Raw genomic sequence first — 20,948 nt, forward strand, 5'->3', positions numbered from 1 at the left:
GGTGTCCTGGAGCAGGTTGGGGGTGGGGGTTTATAATAAAGCACAGCTGGCCAAGCCATCTCCCCATCCCTTGGGGCTTTCTCCCTGAGCCGCGCCCCCGGCAGGGGAAGGGAGGGGGCAGGAAGGGGAAGAGGCACCTTCCCTGGCACCTGGCCTTGGGTCCTTGGCGTTGCTCTTGATTACCCTCCAGTGACATTTCTGTAACTCCTTGGACCTGGGCTCCTGATGGCACATGAACTTTAATGAACATCTCATATAATGAATGCATGATGTAGTTATGTTTTTGTCTCTGAGACATTCGAAGTAACACCCACCACTGTCTTCATATGAGAGCTGAAGAAACAGGGCCATTGTATCTTGGTCAGACTTCTGCAGAGAGAAGATGCTCCTGAGGTTCCGGAGGGCGCTGAGTCCAGAGCTAGAGCTCTCACTTAACTCTCGCACTCACCTGCCAGCTTCGTGTCCTCCTTCCTTCGCCCACTCCTGTAATTGATCTGAATAGCACTGTCCCCTTCTGTCTTCAACAATGCAGGGGCCACAGGATGGATCCAAAGTGCAGAAATGATGGAAAAATAGGATTAGGCAAAGGTGAAAATAAATGAAATAGATTTCAGAATGAAAATGCCAGGGTTGAGGCCAAGAACTCCTTTTCTACTGCTGCCATAACAAATTACCACAATTAGTGGCTTAAAAGAACACAAATTTATGGCCCTGGCCGGTTGGCTCAGTGGTAGAGCATCGGCCTGGCGTGCAGGAGTCCTGGGTTTGATTCCCGGCCAGGGCACACAGGAGAAGCACCCATCTGCTTCTCCACCCCTCCCCCTCTCCTTCCTCTCTGTCTCTCTCTTCCCCTCCCACAGCCAAGGCTCCATTGGAGCAAAGTTGGCCTGGGCGCTGAGGATGGTTCTGTGGCCTCTGCCTCAGGCGCTAGAATGGCTCTGGTTGCAACAGAGCAACGCCCCAGATGGGCAGAGCATCGCTCTCTGGTGGGCATGCCAGGTGGATCCCAGTCGGGCACATGCTGGAGTCTGTCTGACTGCCTCCCGTTTCCAACTTCATAAAAATACAAAAAAAGAACACAAATTTATTATCTCACTGCTCTGCATTTTATAAGTCTAACATGAGTGGTACTGGGCTATACAATCAAGGGTCAGCAAGGTTAGGCTCCTTTCTGAAGGCTCTAGGAGAGAATCTATTTCCTTGTCTTTTTCAGCTTCTAGAGACTACATACATCGGCTCATGCCCCCTTCATCTTCAAAGCCAGCGACTTAATATCTCTCTGACCCTGCCTCCGAACACCACACGACATCTCTCTCTGACTCCCTCACCTGCCTTCCTCTCCCACTTGTAATGATTCTAGTGATTACATTGACCCCACCCAGATAGCCCAGGAAAATCTCCCTATTTTAACAGCTGACTAGCAAATATAATACCATCTACAACATTAATTCTCTTTTGCAATGTAATATAACACATACACAGGTTCCAGGGGTTAGGACATGGACATCTAAATTCTCTCCAAGCCCCCTTTGGGACTTTGACAAGCTGAAAACTCCAAAAATTCTGTTTCCTCATATGTAGAAGGCATTCCAGCTCAGGAAAATACTAGGACTCTGGCAGTACCCTATTTGGAGAACCTTGTTTAAACATTGGTCTTCCAGACTCTACCCTCTTCTGCACCCTCCCTCAATCTCTTCAGAAGGCTGTGGACCTTCTGTATTCCATGGTAGAGTCATTTCTACTGAGGGTGTATTCATTTGTTTAAGGCAGGGGTCCCCAAACTACGGCCCGCGGGCCACATGTGGCCCCCTGAGGCCATTTATCCGGCCCCGCCGCACTTCTGGAAGGGGCACCTCTTTCATTGGTGGTCAGTGAGAGGAGCACATTGACCATCTCATTAGCCAAAAGGAGGCCCATAGTTCCCATTGAAATACTGGTCAGTTTGTTGATTTAAATTTACTTGTTCTTTATTTTAAATATTGTATTTGTTCCCCCCCCCCCTTTTTTTTTTACTTTAAAATAAGATATGTGCAGTGTGCATAGGGATTTGTTCATAGTTTTTTTTTATAGTCCGGTCCTCCAACGGTCTGAGGGACAGTAAACTGGCCCCCTGTGTAAAAAGTTTGGGGACTCCTGGTTTAAGGTCATCTCCCCTGATCACGCTTACCCTACCCCACCCCACTATCCAAATGCATGGTCCTTTTAGCTCCAGATGTTAAGGAATGAAGGCCTTTTTCTGCTTCTTTGCCAAGAGAATCTGGACAACTTTGAACCAAAAGCATATTTCTATTTATTCCATGCAAACACTTGCTACAACTCTGCCGGTTGTGGGTAAGATCTTGGGTGCTGGATCACCTGTCCACACTCTGAATACTCCCACAGCTGCACAGCACTGACCTCTGGAAATTGGTCAGAAAAATAACGCAGTGATCAACATTCCCTTGGGGAGACGACATAACCAGCAGTTCCACCCAGTTATTCATAGAGCAGGTGGGTTGGGTTTGGTTGGGTTGGGGGAAGTGGTGTTTGTTTCTTCATCTCCATTTGATGGTTTTTGCAGCACGTGAAGGGGAGGGGTGGTTGCTTCTCTGAAGGGTCCTGCCCTAACCTTGTGCACTGGCTCTGGGAGCGAACTCCACACTCAGTCCCTCCAGCACCAAACAGCCTGAGGCTGGGTTCTAGGAAGGACGAAGAACCTGGATTTGGCTGCTTCCCAACAGTCTCCTTGGCTTGGTAAACCAGAAGGGCCTCAGAAATGAACACATGTCATCTACGGAACAGAGGGGTAAAGAAAAGGGAAGAAATCCCTGCTCCTTATGCCTTCAAGGTGTTATAATCTGTCAGGCCTGAGGATCAGAGCCTTTTTCCTGGTTATTATGACCTTATTTACTAAGAGGATGCCATAGTGGATGTTCTTAATTTATCTCAATTCTCTTAACTACCCTACAAGGGAGGTACTAATAGTATATCCATTTTACAGATGTGAAAGTTAACTAACTTGCCCAAGGGCACACAGCTAGCAAATTGCAGAGCTGAGTTTTAAACCCAAAAAAATCTGGCTCCAGAATCCATGCTAGGGTAGGTGGTAAATGCTTGAAGCAGACACTGCTGTGATCTGAATGACACCACAAGTCACCACTGGCCTGTGCGGGCATTTCCTCCCATTGCAGGTGAGTAGGGCAGCAGTTGTCACCTGTAAATTGCCCCTGCTCTGCCAGGAGTAAGTACCTCCTGCTCATGAAACATGAACATGAGCAAAGGGCCCTCCCTTGGAGCTTCGCCAGCATCCCCGCCCCCGCCTACCGCCTTGTCATGTCCCCTACGACCATCAGCATCTTGAGGGCAGGGCTATGTCTCTTTTCCACATCTCCAGTGCCTAACACAGGGGCCAGCACACAGTTCCTGTTGAACAAGTATTAGTTGTTTGTTTTTCAGTCATCAAGTTCAACTTTCTCTTTTTACAGATTAGATAGGTTAAGTGACCTGTCCAAGGTCCCACAGCCTTCATCGAAGGGCCTTGTTTCTTGCTTTGATCAGGAGACCAAAGCAAATTCATATGTTCAAAAGACAGGATGGACCATGTGAACGACTGGACTGCAGGGGACAGGCTGGTGGGCGAGGGAGGAGGAGTTCCAGGGTACTGAGTGCCTGCGTTTGCCTCGGAAACAACCTGCCTGGATTGATAAGACTGCTGCCCTCTGTCTGCTCAGGACGGTTTCAGCCAAACCCACTGGGAAATCTTATTATTAAAACCAAGTGCATGCTATTTGGGGACATTTGTAGGTTTTGAGGAACAAGCAGCTTTGCAGACAAAGCCTAGCTCTCTTGCAAGAGTGAAGCCTCCTTCTCTACTAACCAAAACAGGCACTCCTCATGAAGGTTCTGCCCCAGCCCAAGGGCCCCTCCTAGGACCATGTTGAGCAATGTTGGTGCCCATTTCCAGGCCCTGGATCAAGTTCAGAGAAACAAATGTTGAACATCCACTATTGTGGCCAATCCTGTTCAGAGTACTGTCACTTATTCAGGTTTCTTGAATCTTTACATCAAACCTGTAAGGCAAGGCAAGCATATCACAATCCCATTTTACAGGTAAACCGAGATTGCAATAAGGTAAACCATGGGACCCAGGGTCACTTGATTTTGAAGTGAAAGCTAGATTTTGAATTCAAACCAATTTGTTACACAAGAGCTGCCTCTTTCATGCTTGGTGAGTCAGAAGCCACACCAGCTATTCTGCTCTAGTTCCATGATTCTCCAACCCAGGTGCAACTTAGTAACACGAAAAAGGAGTGTTGTAGAGATTACTGGTTGCACATCCAAGATCTAAATTTCAATTTTCTTTGAGGGCAGCAATATGCCCAGCTTAAAGATTCCATTCTCCAGTCTCTCTTGCGATTTGGAGGAGGAAGATGTAAATGCAAGTCATTGGCTGAGGCATCCAGAAATGCTTCACTTTGCAGGAATATACCCTTTCTCCCATTTTCTCTGTTCCTGCCTGGAATGTGAATGAAATGGCTGGAGATCCAACAGCCTTCTTAGATTATGAGGTGACTGTGTGAACAAAAGCCATGCACTAAAGACAGTGGAGGCCCTGGCCAGTTGGCTCAGTGGTACAGCGTCGGCCTGGCGTGCGGGGGACCCAGGTTCGATTCCCGGCCAGGGCACATAGGAGAAGCACCCATTTGCTTCTCCACTCCCCCCCCCTCCTTCCTCTCTGTCTCTCTCTTCCCCTCCCGCATCCAAGGCTCCATTGGAGCAAAGATGGCCCGGGCGCTGGGGATGGCTTCTTGGCCTCTGCCCCAGGCACTAGAGTGGCTCTGGTCGCAGCAGAGCGACCCCCCGGAGGGGCAGAGCATCGCCCCCTGGTGGGCAGAGCATCGCCCCTGGTGGGCGTGCCGGGTGGATCCCGGTCGGGTGCATGCAGGAGTCTGTCTGACTATCTCTCCCCGTTTCTAGCTTCAGAAAAATACAAAAAAAAAAAAAAAAGACAGTGGAGCAGGAAGATGGGTGGTCTGATTCTACTGACCATAGAGCCCCCGAGGAAGCTTCAGGTTCTCATCTCTGAATTCTTGTTTTCATGAAAGAGAAATAATTACATCTCTGTCTTGTCTGAGCCATCATTATGTGTGTTCTGCTATATGAGGCCAAACCTCATTCTTGACTGATGTGAGAATGGAAGCTAACATTTATTGAGCAGCCCCTGTAATCATGAGCTTTTTTACGCTATCTCAGTTAATCCTCACAATAATTCTGAATCATAGGTATTATCTCAGTTATTGTATATCCCATTGTTGTATCTCAGATATTCTCATCACTTCACAGGGGAAGAAACTGAGATTCAGAAATGTTAGATAATTTTTCCGGCATATTCAACTGGTAGCAGAACTGGGATTCAAACCCCAGCTCAGTCTGAACCCAAAGTCCATGGCCTTTCCATTGTACAGTGACATATTGAGTGACTTCCGAGAGTTGATTTAAAGTACTTCCTGAGGACACATGGGTGCTTTCAAGTGGGGGGGGGGTCACCATTGAGTCTTTGGCACCTCAAGTTGCGTGCAGATGGTGCCTTCATTTGTGCATGAAAGCATATCTGCACACATTTTACTTCTGCCTTCTGAGGTGCCGGAGCAGAAAGTCTAGGCAGCTGTGATAAAAAAAAATTTTAGGACGTGGTCTTATAGACTCTCAGAATGTTAAAGTTGGAACAGACTTGAAGAGGTCTTAGTGGACACGTGTGGAAACTAAGGCCAAGAGAGGCAAAGTGACCTTTCAGACATCATACTTTGTGTTGGGGGCAGAACCAGGATTAGAAATCATGGTCCTGCCCTGGTCCTGCCCTGGCCGGTTGGCTCAGCGGTAGAGCGTCGGCCTAGCGTGCGAAGGACCCGGGTTCGATTCCCGGCCAGGGCACACAGGAGAAGCACCCATTTGCTTCTCCACCCCTCCACCGCACTTTCCTCTCTGTCTCTCTCTTCCCCTCCCGCAGCCAAGGCTCCATTGGAGCAAAGATGACCCGGGCGCTGGGGATGGCTCTATGGCCTCTGCCTCAGGTGCTAGAGTGGCTCTGGTCGCAACATGGCGACACCCAGGATGGGCAGAGCATCGCCCCCTGGTGGGCAGAGCATCGCCCCTGGTGGGCGTGCCGGGTGGATCCCGGTCGGGCGCATGCGGGAGTCTGTCTGACTGTCTCTCCCTGTTTCCAGCTTCAGAAAAATGAAAAAAAAAAAAAAAAAAAAAAAAAAAAAGAAAAAGAAATCATGGTCCTGACTTATAGTCTGGTAGTTTTTAGGTATATCTAACCACCTATTTTTTCCCTACCAGTAAAAAATAGCAACTGTAGAAAATTTTTTCTTTGATCTAATACTTTGTAGTTCTTTCCCATATATCCACCATAAGTTCCCAGATGGTTAAACCAAACTTGAAAATGTGTAGGATAAGACTTCTGGTCATGATGGTGACATAGGTAAATGTGGTACTTGCTTCTTCCCACAACCACATCAGAATTACAACTAAACTACAGAACAACCATCATTCAGAACTACCTAAATCGACTGAATAGAAGTCCTGTATCTAGGGAATTAAAGAAGCCACATCAAGACTGGTAGAAGGGCCCTGGCCGGCTGGCTCAGTGGTAGAGCATCGGCCTGGCGTGCAGAAGTCCCGGGTTCGATTTCCGGCCAGGGCACACAGGAGAAGCGCCCATCTGCTTCTCCACCCCTCCCCCTCTCCTTCCTCTCTGTCTCTCTCTTCCCCTCCTGCAGCCGAGGCTCCATTGGAGCAAAGATGGCCCGGGCGCTGGGGATGGCTCCTTGGCCTCTGCCCCAGGCGCTAGAGTGGCTCTGGTGGCAACAGAGCGACGCCCCGGAGGGGCAGAGCGTCGCCCCCTGGTGGGCATGCCGGGTGGATCCCGGTCGGGCGCATGCGGGAGTCTGTCTGTCTCTCCCCATTTCCAGCTTCAGAAAAATACAAAAAAAAAAAAAGACTGGTAGAAGGGGCAGAGACATGGAAGGGGCTGGTCCCACACCAACTTGTGGGAGATAAAAACCTGGAGGGATATCTTGGCTGCAGAGGTCCCCTCAGAAGTGGAAGGGGTTCCAGCCCTACATCAGGTCCCCAAGCCCAGGGTTCCAGGGCCAGAAGGAGAAGTCCCCATAGCTTCTGGCTGAGGAAGATGGAGGCTGCTGGAGTCCCAGGCAGTTACTTTTAAAGGGCCTATGCAGGGACTTACTTGCACTCACTCCCTCTGAGCTCTAGCACTGGGGTAGCAGCTTGAAAGGCACCAGGGACCTATGGTGAGAAACTGAATTATCTAGCATCAGGGCTAAGATGCAGCTTTCTCCTAGACAGAAGTGCTGGCAGAGGTCATTATTCCTTTGAGGAGCCCTCCCCCAACAGAGTCAGCAAGCAGACACCATATCTGAGACTCCATCAGCCCGGCTCACACTGTTTGCCCAGCCCTGGTGATCCCCTCAGTCCCCACCGCACACCCACTCAAACTCTTCCCAGTAGCGATTCCATATGATATGAATGGTCTGTCTTGGCTCAGGCTTCAGATTTTCCTAAAATCTCTCAAACAAGCAGTATCTTGCCTCAACAAACCCCATACCTCTCACTAAGTAGTCCCAGGCCTGACACTTATCAGCGGCTGACCTTGGTTTGTAGCTTGACCTTGCCTGGGCACCTCCAAGCCCAGCACAGGTAGCAGCAATCTGCAGGTCACTTTGTAACTTATGCCAGGTTGTCCAAGAGCAGAACACAGGCAGTAGCTAACCTTGGCCTGTACCTCCAGGGAGAACACAGAGCCAGTGCACCCAGTGGACAGCTTCCAACCACATTGAAGTACCAACACCCAACCACCTCGACAAGTGATACACTCAAGGTGCAGATTCAGCAGGCGCCAGAGCCCTACTAAAGTAAGCCCTGTTCTGCAAGGTAGGCCCCCTACACAGCTGATCTTCCATGGCGGTCAGAGGTTGGTGTAGGTTGGTGATTGCAGCCACTCCTTGGAGCTGATGGTTTGAAGGTGCATATTCACATTTAGATTGTTATGTCTTTCTGATGAGCCTTTTATCTCTGGTAAATATTCTGTAAATACTTTTATTGTTTTATTTATGGTAAGTCTCTTTGTCTTGACATTTACTTTGGTCAGCCTTTTATTATTCTTATGCTTACTGTTTACATGACATAATTTTCCATTCATTTACTTTCAACCTATTTGCATCTTAATACTTGACCTATATCTCCAAGGTAGACAGCACATAGTTAGAACTTTCTCTTTATCAATTCTGACAATCTCTTCCTTTCAGTTGGAGTATTTAGTCTATTAACATTTCATGTAATCATTAATATGCTTATATTTAAGTCTACCATTTCACCATTTATTTGTCTTCTCTGTATTTTGTTCTTCTCTTCTTCCTTTCCTGACCACTTGCATGAATTGGATATATTTAAGAATTCCATTTTAATTTATTTATTGGCTATTAGCTATACCTTTTTAAATTAACTTTTAATGAGTGTTCTAGGGATTAAAATATACATTCTTAATTTTTAGAGTCTCTTAATGATTCCTTATAAAATATAAGAAATTTTCCACCACTTAGAACCATTTATTCATCCCCTAACCCCTTACTTTGTATTACAGTTGTACATATAATGTCTATGATATGAACATCCACAAGACAATGTTATCACTTTTACACCATGGGGTGGTGAACATAAAATACAATATACAGATGATGTATTATAGACTGGTATACCTGAAACCTATATAATTTTTTTTTTTTAAAGCTGGAAACGGGGAGAGACAGTCAGACAGACTCCCACATGCGCCCGACCGGGATCCACCCCGCACGCCCACCAGGGGCGACGCTCTACCCACCAGGGGGCGATGCTCTGCCCCTCTGGGGCGTCGCCCTGCCGTGACCAGAGCCACTCTAGCGCCTGGGGCAGAGGCCAAGGAGCCATCCCCAGCGCCCGGGCCATCCTTGCTCCAATGGAGCCTTGGCTGCGGGAGGGGAAGAGAGAGACAGAGAGGAAGGAGGGGGTGGGGGTGGAGAAGCAAATGGGCGCTTCTCCTATGTGCCCTGGCTGGGAATCGAACCCGGGTCCCCCGCACGCCAGGCCACCGACGCTCTACCACTGAGCCAACCAGCCAGGGCCGAAACCTATATAATTTTATTAACCAATTTCACTCCAATAAATTAAAGAAAAAATAAGTGATTTTAACTAAAAAAACAATTTTTACATTAAATGTTATCTTAATACATATTATTATTATTATTTTGTATTTTTCTGAAGTTAGAAACGGGGAGGTAGTCAGACAGACTCCCGCATGCGCCCAACCAGGATCCACCTGGCACGCCCACCAGGGGGCGATGCTCTGCCCATCTGGGGCGTTGCTCTGCTGTGACCAGAGCCATTCTAGCGCCTGAGGCAGAGGCCATGAAGCCATCCCCAGCGCCCGGGCCAACTTTGCTCCAATGGAGCCTTGGCTGTGGGAGGGAAAGAGAGAGACAGAGAGGAAGGAGAGGGGGATGGGTGGAGAAGCAGATGGGCGCTTCTCCTGTGTGCCCTGGCTGGGAATCGAACCTGGGACTCCTGCATGCCAGCCAACGCTCTACCACTGAGCCAACCGACTAGGGCCAATACATGTTATTTTAAATTAATTAAAAAGGGCCCTGGCCAGTTGGCTCAGCAGTATAGCATCAGCCTGGCATGTGGAAGTCCAGGTTCAATTCCCTGTCAGGGCATACAGGAAAAGCAACTATCAGGGCACACAGGAAAAGCAACTATCAGGGCACACAGGAAAAGCAACTATCTACTTCTCCAACCCTCCTCCTCCCTCTTCCTCTTTCACCCTCTCTCTTTCTCTTCTCCTCCCACAGCCATGGCTCAAATGGTTTGAGCAAGTTGGCCCCTGACACTGAGGATGGCTCCATGGCCTTGCCTCAGGTGCTAAAATAGCTTGGTTGCTGAGCAATAGAGCTGCAGCCTCATTTGGGCAAAGCATCAATCCCAGTTGTTGCCAGGTGGATCAGGGTCCAGATACATGCAGAAGTCTATCTCTCTGCCCCTGTCTTTTACTTAATTTAAAAATAAATAAATAAATAAAAGGAAAAATAGTCATTTACGTTTTTATGTATGTTCCACTTCTGGTGTGTGTCCATGTACTATCTAAAATTATCTCTTAAACCAAATAATGTCATTTTGGTAGCTATTCCATGGAATCAGAGGTGTCCTCATATAGTAATTAAGGCCACTGACTAAATTTTTTTTTAAGTGTGGTGGAAGGGAGATAGACAGATTCCCACATGCACCCTAACCAGGATCCACCCTGCAACCCCCGCCTGGGGCTGATGCTCAAATCAACAAAGCTATCCTCAGCACTTGGAGCCAATGCTCAAACCAATCAAGCTACTGGCTGTGAGAGGGGAAGAGAGAAAGAAGGGGGAGAGGATGGAAGGAGAGAAGCAGATGGTCGCTTCTCTTGTGGCCCTGAGCAGGAATAGAACATGGAACATCCAACTGCTGGGCTGATGCTCTATCCACTGAGCCAGCTGGCCAGGGCCTAAATTTTTTTAAAAACTCAGCAGAAAGCCTTGGCCGGTTTGCTCAGTGGTTAGAGTGTTGGTTAGGCAGGTGGACATCCCAGGTTCAAGGCACACAAGAGAAGCAATCATTTCCTTCTCTTCCCCTTCCTCTTCCCCTTTTCTCTCTTTTACCCTATTGCAGCCAGTAGCTCAATTGGTTTGAGCGTTGGCCCTGGGTGCTAAGGATAGCTCAGTTTGTATGAGCTTCAGCCTCAGGCACTGAGGATAGCTCGGTTGATTTGAGCATTGGCCCCAGATGGAGGTTGCCATGTGGATCCCGGTCACAGTGCATGTGGGAGTCGTTCTCTCTATCTTCCCTCCTCTCACTTAAAAAAAAAAAAATCAACAGAGATTTGGGCAGTTTGCTCTCTTGCTCTCTCCTTTCTGTGATGACCCTCCTCACTTTCTAGTTGCTATATCCTCTGATCCTGTAAGAGAGTTAAACTGGGTAAAATCTATCTGAACTTAGCTGCTTCACAGAGCATGGACAGGGCCCTGCTGTCTGGCAAAAAGCTACAAAACAGAAACCCAGTGCTGTACACTCCCCTCCACTGCCTGCCTGCTTTTTGTTTCCATCCAGTGCTTTAGGATCTTGTTGTTTCTACCTGTGAAAGGGTTGGTCCAATAGAAGCTACTCCTCTATTGTTGGAATCCAAAACTTCCAGCATCTTGAGCCCAATGGACAGAGATAGATCAGCTGGACAGTTGCCTGAAGTACCACTCTGTAAGGAATGCCAAAACATCACAGGAATAAATCAGAAATATAGTGCCAATTAACTCAAGTGTCCACGGGTCACTCCTTATATAATAGATGAAATGCAGATCGTTTCCTCTGTTGCTTAAGCAAACACATCCCTCAAGTGGACATTTAAGAACTAAAAAGGTCCATTGATCCAGACATGCCTCTAGGTCAATACACATAGAGTTAATTCATTCATTTAAAAAGTTGTGTAGCCTGGCCAGGTGGTGGCGCAGTGGATAGAGCTTCGGACTGGGATGCGGAAGGACCCAGGTTTGAGACCCCAAGGTCTCCAGCTTAAGCGCGGGCTCATCTGGTTTGAGCAAAGCTCACCAGCTTGGACCCAAGGTCGCGCCAGCTCAAGCAAGGGATCACTCGGTCTGCTGTAGCCCCCTGGTCAAGCTCATATGAGAACGCAGTTGATGAGCAGCTAGGGTGTCGCAACGAAAAACTGATGATTGATGCTTCTCATCTCTCTTCATTCCTGTCTGTCTGTCCCTATCTGTTCCTCTCTCTGACTCTCTCTCTGTCTCTGTTAAAAAAAAAAAAAAAGTTGTATAATACTCCACAGTACCATGATATACCAACTTTTCTCTCCTGATGGAAGTTCATGTTAAGTTCTTATCTTTCTTTAGGCTAGGTGCATCTTTTAGCCCCTACAAAGCCATGCTACAATACATTTCCTTGAATGTGTTTCTTTGTGCACTGTTGTTATTCTTTCTCTATGATAGATTACAAAAAGCAGTATTGCTGGATTGAACAATATGTGCATTTTTTAAATACATAATGATAGAATACTTTCCAGAGAGGCTGTATAAATTTGTATCCCACACCCATATTGATAGCCTTGCCAGTCTTTTTTATTTTTGCCAACCTAATAGACAAAAATGCTATACTCTTTATTGTCTTAATTTGTATTTCCTTGAATACCATTGAGGTTAAGAATTTTTTTTAATTTTTTTTTAGTGAAAGAGGCAGAGACAGACAGAGAGAGGAACAGATAGGGACAGATTGCAGGAAGGGAGAGAGATGAGAAGCACCAACTCATAGTTGAGGCACCTTAGTTGTTGATTGATTGCTTTCTCATATGTGCCTTGACCAGAGAGCTCCAGCAGAGCCAGTGACCCCCTGCTCAATCCAGAGACCTTGGGCTCAAGCCAGCGACCTTGGGGTCATGTCTATGATCCCACGCTCAAGCCAGCAACCCCACACTCAAGCTAGTGAGCCTGTGCTCAAGCCAGCAACCTTGGGGTTTCGAACTTGGGTCCTTTATGTCCCAGGCAGATACTCTATCCACTGTGCCACTGCCTGGTCAGGCAAGAATCTTTTCATATTGCTGATGATTTACACTTTTTTTATGTGGAGGTACCCACATTGATTGCTTTGTCGAATTCTAATTGGATTGTCTTTTATAAAATTGGTTTATAGGAGCTATGGTACATTAGCAACATTTGTCCTTTGTCATCTATATTTTAAGTATTAATCTAAAATTTGTCTTTTGACTTTGTGTATAGTATCTTTTCCTACACAAAAATGTGTTCATTTTTAAGAAGTGATGTATGACTATTATGTTTAGGTGGTGATCCTTAGAGTATCTAGGTTTTATCTTTTGCTTCACAGGGTCTTTCTTACTTTAAAAAAATATATCTTATCGATTGATTTTAGAAAGAGGAGAGAGAGAAAGTGGGGAGAAGCAGGAAGCATCAACTCATAGCAGTTGCTTCTCGTCTGTGCCTTGGCCGGGCAAGCCCAGGGTTTTGAACTAGTGACCTCAGTATTCCAAGTTGAGACTTTATCCACTGTGCCACCACAGGTTAAGCCAGGTCATTTTTACTTTATAATTTAATAAATAAAGTAAAATATGAGGGTAGATTTGTATCTAATATTTTTATTTCATATTTAGGCTTTTGACCATCTGGCATTTATTTTTGCATACGATAAGGGGTAGAAATGTAACCATGTTTTCTTCCAGATGGATAATCAGTTCTGCCAGCACTACATATTAAGTAATTCATCTTTCCCCTCTACATGAAATGTTATTTTTACTTATATGAAGTCCTCATTTGAATTGGTTTCTGGACTCTTTATTAGCTTCTACAGTCAAGTGCTTCTTGATGTGAAGATACATTCTCAGATAAGCAATTTCATAGAGTGCATTTACACAAACCTAGATGGTATAGCTCACTACACACCTAAGCTATATGGTATAGCCTATCACTCTTAGGCTACAAATCTGTACAGTATGGTACTGTAAAAAACAACAGGAGATTAAAATCAAGCGTAAGAGAAAATGATGCAATCAAGAGATATGGTCAACACAGATGTATGAGGCTGCTGCTGGATTAACATAGCTTACTCTTTTACAATAAACCTTATTGTATAAGTAGAAAAAATAACAATAAAAAGTGTAGTAAATACATAAACCAGTAACATAGTTGTGTATCATCATTATTAAGTATGTACAGTATATAATTGTGTGTGCTAGACAGTTTTCTCTCATAAGCTCCAGAGACATGTCTCCAACTACTGGCCAGATATTTAAAACTCAACATTTCCAAAACTAAATTCTACAAACCAGTTCCAATAGTCTCCATCTTGATGCAGGGTACTACCACCCACCCACCATTCACCCTATGGCCTAAGCCCCTGGTTGGCAAACTGCGGCTCTTTGGCCCCTTGAGTGTGGCTCTTCCACAAAATACCACGTGCGGGCGTTACCTCGTTAAGGAATGTACCTACCTATATAGTTTAAGTTTAAAAAATTTGGCTCTCAAAAGAAATTTCAATCGTTGTACTGTTGATATTTGGCTCTGTTGACTAATGAGTTTGCTGATTACTGACCAAAGCCAAAAGCCTGGGTCATCCTCTCTTCCTCTCTGTCTTCACCGCCCAGATCCAGTTCCCAAGCCCAATACATATTATTTTTTTTTTGCTGCTTTGTTTACATTCTCTTCTCTCTATCCCTACTGACTCATGTCCTAACTCAAGCCCCATCATTTCTTCTCTAGGTCCCTGGATCAGCCTCCTAACTGGTCATCCTGCCTAGAGCCTATCCCTCCAATCTATTCTCCATCAGAATAATCTTTCCAAAGCATAAATCAGCACGTCCTTTACAATGAATTATCATACTAAGTTTTAATCCCTTACTGCCTATGCTATTTTGCTACCCTTCCTCACCATCTTTTCTCTCTGCTCCTCCCTCCCCACCAACAACCACTCTCTGCTTGAAACATATTTATACTTCCAATGAATGCACCTTGCTGTTTCACATCTCCAGACCTCTGCACATTTTGCTCCCTGTGCTGAGACTGCCCTCCTTCTCTCCCTTCCTCAGAACTCGGGTCACAGAGCCTCCCCTGGTTTGCCTCCTCTCCTCTCATTTTCCTGCCCCACACCTCCTACTCCAGCTTGTATCACTCTGTGGTGGATTCTACTGTCTATCTCTCCTGTGAGCAGAGAGCTCCCGGGAGGGAGCCCAGCTGGTTGCTGTGAACCACCGGACCCCCACTATCTGGCACACTGTAAGTGCTCAGAAAATGCTGGCTAAATAAATGAATAGAAATATTGGCTTGAAAGTCAGGAACAGAGGGACAGAAGAGGTAGAATTTGTGAAAATGACAGTGCTTGTTAGCTGTTAGACATGGGGTAGAACTTCATGACAACAGGATTTCTTTATTAAATATATAGTTTATATACAAACATAGTTAACTATTATTATTAATATAATATTACTAAATTATTAATTATTATTATTATTCATAAGTGTATCTAATTATAGTTGTAGATATATTATTGACCAATCTATCCACTGAAAAATAGTCTGGAAGGAAATATATATAAATATATGGAAATGAGATTATGGATGATGTTTGTTCTTTTAATTTTTCTGATGATTAAAATGTATGAATTTTATCATGAGAAACAATAACATTTTAAAAAAGAGAGCTTATTCTATCTGCACATGCAGGAAAGACTTCCTTTGTTAGCCGTAGACCTCCTAAGCCCAGGCTTCCTCGTGGCCTAGTTTATGAGCCACTGCTCTGTCTTGCATCCCACAGGCATGCTCAGCAGCCTTCTTATTGGGGCTGCTCTGACCTTTATTTGAGCTTGCCCCTCCAGCAGTCCGAGGCCTCAAGGGGCTGGCCACCCGTGCCCATGGTGCTCCTGGTAACTAGGCAGGAAATCTGAGCTTGCTCCCCTGGTCAGTCTGCTGAATTTGTTTGGAATTGTGGGAGCTGGGTGTCTTCTGTGGGCTGTGAGGGGCTGTTGACTTCTGGAGCTTCCTCCAGAGCAGGGGTCGGGAAACCTTTTGGCTGAGAGAACCATGAATGCCACATATTTTAAAATGTAATTCCGTGAGAGTCATACAATATGTTTAACACTAAATACAAGTAAATGTGTGCATTTTATGTAAGACCAACACTTTTATTTATTTTTTTACAGAGACAGAGAGAGAGTCAGAGAGAGGGATAGATAGGGACAGACAGGAACGGAGAGATGAGAAGCATCAATCATTAGTTTTTTGTTGTGCATTGCAACGCCTTAGTGGTTCATTGATTGCCTTCTCATATGTGCCCTGACCGCGGGCCTTCAGCAGACCAAGTGACCCCTTGCTCAAGCCAGTGACATTGGGTTCAAGCTGGTGAGCTTTTTGCTCAAACCAGATGAGCCCGTGCTCAGGCTGGCAACCTTGGGGTCTCGAACCTGGGTCCACTGCATCGCAGTCCGATGCTCTATCCACTGCGCCACTGCCTGGTCAGGCCAAGACCAACACTTTTAAAGTACAATAAGTCTCTGAATTCTTTTTAATAACGGTGTTATGCTTTTGCTAACCAATGATGAATAAAGTACTTCTTACCATTAATGCGACTTCTGGTGCTGCATGGTTTTGCTGATGACCTTGTAGTCTGGTTGATACGTGGTGAGATTAAGCTTCATGCAGACGTTGAGACTTCCATCCGTTAAACGTGATCATAGGTTGGTCTTAACATTCTTTAGATGTGAGAAAGACTGCTCACATGCATACATAGAGCCAAACATTGTCAGTACAGCAATACTCACACGCTGCAGTGTGTGGTATGTGATGGGAAGTGTGTTCCAAGTTTTGACAATCAGCTGGTCCACGGGTTGAAGTTTTTTCATTTCTCCCCACTTGTGTTTGCTCACCAACTCTGCTTGCTGTCGTGCAAGTATTTCCAAATCTTCATTCAGTGACACGAACTTATTCACCCACATGTCTGAGGCCTTCAGGTCAGTAGCGTGTAGCTCAAAATCTCTGATGGAGACACCGGGGATGTAATTCAGGTCGGTGCTGTCCACTGCACTCGTGTGGATGGGTGATGAACTTAAAAAGACGAGTGCGCTCACGAAATTCTCCAAAGCGAGCTTTGAATGACTGAAGGAGATTAGGTGTGAAGTCCGCTGGAGATCAAGATGTTGAGCAGGGTCACTTGCTGTGCATGCATCTTTAAACTCTACCAGTTTTTCAAAGTGTAGTAAACGACCTGTTTCAATGTCGGCAATGAAGAGTTCCAGCTTGTTTTCAAATGCAAACACTGCCTATTGAAGGGATTAGACTGTATTTCCAATGCCTTGCATTTTTACATTGAGCTGGTTCAGATGTTCAATCATGTCCATGAGATAGTAGAACTTCAGGAGCCACTCAATGTTAGCTAACTCAGGATGCTCGACGTTTTTCATTTCAAGAAAAGTCCGGATTTCACTCAGACAAGCCGAGAAACGGCTGAGCATCTTCCCTCTTGACAACCAACGCACATTGCTGTGCAGAAGCAGACCAGGATAATTATTCCCAACTTCATCCAGCAGTGTTTTAAACTGGCAATCATTTAAAGCTCGGGCAACAATAAAGTTGACCACCCGAATGACCAGTGACATCACCTCACCAAGCTGCTCGCCACACATCTGAGCACAAACCCCCTCCTGATGTAGGATGCAGTGAAACCTAGGATGTGTCTCTTTTCATGTTCACAAAGAAGCGCTACGAATCCTCTGTTTTTCCCCACCATGCACGGAGCACCATCAGTACACACCAAAATAAGTTGATCCATCAGTAGATTTTTTTCTTTAGCGAACTCAGTGAAAGACGAATAAATCCTGCCCTTTTGTTGTCTCTTTCACAGGCAAAACAGCAAGACTTTCCTCACATAGTGTGTCACCGACAGCATACCTTGCAATCACGCTGAACTGGGATAAGTGGCTTACGTCTGTTGACTTATCCAAAGCGAGAGAAAAGAATGGTGCTGCATTTATGTCCTTCACTTGTGTTGCCTCAATTTGATTTGCCATCATGATGGTACGATTGTGAACAGTTCTTGCCAGCAGAGGCAAGTCTTTTATTCATTTGATTATCTTGTCTTTATCTGAAAAGTTGTCAAAAAGTTCATTGGCAACATCAAGCATGAATGCTTTGGCATACTCCTCATCTGTGAATGGCTTTCTGTTTCTCACAATTGCTAAAGCACCAGCAAAGATAGCCGAATTCCAGTCACCTTGTTGGGTCCAAACACAGAGGTGCTGCTGACTAGCTTGCAGTCTGCACAGTAGCTCTTGACTTGCTTTCTTCCTGCTGTCCTCCACTGGGTATTTCAATGCAAATGTAGTATGGCGTGTGTCGAAGTGCCGTTTTATATTTGACCGTTTCATCGATGCAATTTTATCATTGCATATTAGACACACTGCAGAACCTGCTCTCTCCACAAAGGTGAATTCCTCTGTCCATTCCTGCTGAAAAGTACGATACTTCTCATCTTTTTTTCTTTTTTTTTTTTCTTCTTTTTTTTTTCTTTTTTCTTTTTTTTTTTTTAGAGAGGAGAGGGAGAGAGAGAGAGGAGAGACAGAGAGAGAGAAGGGGGGGGGGAGCTGGAAGCATCAACTCCCATATGTGCCTTGACCAGGCAAGCCCAGGGTTTCGAACCGGCGACCTCAGCATTTCCAGGTCGACGCTTTATCCCACTGCGCCACCACAGGTCAGGCATCTTTTTTTCTTTTAGCCATCTTCTTCATCAAAAGGGTTTCTGCAATTAGCTAGCTGACTACTTGATTAAAAGGAGGGACATTTACTTCCTGACCTCACAACGACTCATGTACCTTATGCATTATCCAATAAAAATCTGGTGTTGTCCCGGAGGACAGCTATGATTGGCTCCAGCTACCCGCAACCATGAACATGAGCGGTAGAAAATGAATGGATTGTAATACATGAGAATGTTTTATATTTTTAACGTTTTTATTTTTTTTATTAAAGATTTGTCTGCAAGCCAGATGCAGCCATCAAAAGAGCCACATCTGGCTCACGAGCCATGGGTTCCCGACCCCTGCTCCAGAGGGAGGGTCTTCTTCTTCTGGGACTCTTGCTTCTTTGCCTCCCTCCATCAATGGTTGGACAGGGTCCTGAGACCAAGGCTTAGCTCAAGTTGGGGTTGTTAGTTTTGTGTACACAATGTCTTTTTCATCTGGCACTTTCTATTAAGTCCACACCATAACTTGCCAATTAAAAGCTTTGCTTTTTTTTTTTTAAGCAAGAAAGAGAGAGACATAGAGAAAGAGGGGGACAGACAGGGACAGAGAGACAGGAAGGGAGAGAGATAAGAAGCATCAATCCTTTGTTGCAGCGCCTTACCTTGTTCATTGATTGCTTTCTTTTTTCTTTTTTCTTTTTTTTTTTTGGATTTTTCTGAAGCTGGAAATGGGGAGAGACAGTCAGACAGACTCCTGCATGCGCCTGACCGGGATCCACCCGGCACGCCCACCAGGAGCGACGCTCTGCTCACCAGGGGGCGATGCTCTGCCCCTCTGGGGCATCGCTCTGCTGCGACCAGAGCCACTCTAGCGCCTGGGGCACAGGCCAAGGAGCCATCCCCAGCGCCCAGGCCATCTTTGCTCCAGTGGAGCCTTGGCTGCGGGAGGGGAAGAGAGAGACAGAGAGGAAGGGGAGGGTGGAGAAGCAAATGGGCGCTTCTCCTGTGTGCCCTGGCCGGGAATCGAACCCGGGTTCCCCGCACGCTAGGCCGACGCTCTACCGCTGAGCCAACTGGCCAGGGCCTGACTGCTTTCTTATATGTGCCTTGACTGAGGGCTCCAGCAGAGAGAGTGACCCCTTGCTCAAGCCAGTGACCTTGGCTTCAAGACAGTGACCTGGGGCTTCAAGCCAGCAACCTTGGACTTTAAGCCAGCAACCTTTGGGCTCAAGCCAGTGACGATGGGGTCATGTCTATGATCCCACACTCAAGCCGGCAACCTCAGGGTTTCAAACCTGGGTCCTCAGCCTCCCAGGCAAATGCTCTATTCACTGTGCCACTGTCTGGTTAGGCAGGGCACTTTCCTTTCTAAGTCTGGCCATCCTTCTGACAGAAGTCCCCAACTATCAGCCAATCCAATATTATAATATAAAACTATATAATATATAGAAATAATACATTATTTCTTTAAAGATTTTATTATTGATTTTAGAGGAGAGAGAAAGGGTTGGAGGTAGGAACGGGAAGTATCAACTGTAGTAGTTGCTTCTCCCATGTGCCTTGACCAGGCAAGCCCAGGGTTTCGAACCAGCGACCTCAGCATTCCAGGTCAATGCTTTATCCACTGCACCACCATAGGTCAGGCAGAAATAATATATTATTTAAAAATCATTATAAGCCCTGGCCAGTTGGCTCAGCGGTAGAGCGTCGCCCTAGAGTGCGGAGGACCCGGGTTCGATTCCCGGCCAGGGCACACAGGAGAAGCGCCCATTTGCTTCTCCACTCCTCCGCCGCGCCTTCCTCTCTGTCTCTCTCTTCCCCTCCCGCAGCCAAGGCTCCATTGGAGCAAAGATGGCCCGGGCGCTGGGGATGGCTCCTTGGCCTCTGCCTCAGGCGCTAGAGTGGCTCTGGTCGCAACATGGCGACGCTCAGGATGGGCAGAGCGTCGCCCCCTGGTGGGCGTGCCAGGTGAATCCTGGTCGAGCGCATGCGGGAGTCTGTCTGTCTCTCCCTGTTTCCAGCTTCAGAAAAATGCAAAAAAAAAATAAAAATCATTATATATATATCCTTTTTAATATGATTAGTTTTTCATTCTAAGAAATTCTCAGCCCCTAGAAAATTATACATGCATAAAATTTCTTTCTGAATTTATAGTTTTCCTCCTCAAATTGTTCAAACACCCAGTGGGCTGAGCAGAAAAGGCCTCCAGTTTCACTGCCTGTAGAACTCAGCAGGGCCTCTGCACGGCCTCTGCAGACCTTTCGACATGGACACTTCCCCTTTGGGGCTCTGTGCCTCAGCCTGTACTGCAAAGTCAGGCTCCAGCAGCCGCCTCTCACCGCTTCCTTTGACCACAGCTTTGCTCAAGGACATCTGCTTTCTGGCCTTTGACACAGTCCGCTCTTCTCTGCTTCTTTTTTTTTTTTTTTTTTTTAATTTTTTTAATTTTTTAAATTTTATTTATTTTATTTATTCATTTTAGAGAGGAGAGAGAGATGAGAGAGAGACAGGGGGGAGGAGCTGGAAGCATCAACTCCCATATGTGCCTTGACCAGGCAAGCCCAGGGTTTTGAACCGGTGACCTCAGCATTTCCAGGTCGACGCTTTATCCACTGTGCTACCACAGGTCAGGCTCTTCTCTGC

This window comes from Saccopteryx bilineata, chromosome 7 (assembly GCF_036850765.1).
Source record: "Saccopteryx bilineata isolate mSacBil1 chromosome 7, mSacBil1_pri_phased_curated, whole genome shotgun sequence".
Classification (NCBI taxonomy): domain Eukaryota; kingdom Metazoa; phylum Chordata; class Mammalia; order Chiroptera; family Emballonuridae; genus Saccopteryx; species Saccopteryx bilineata.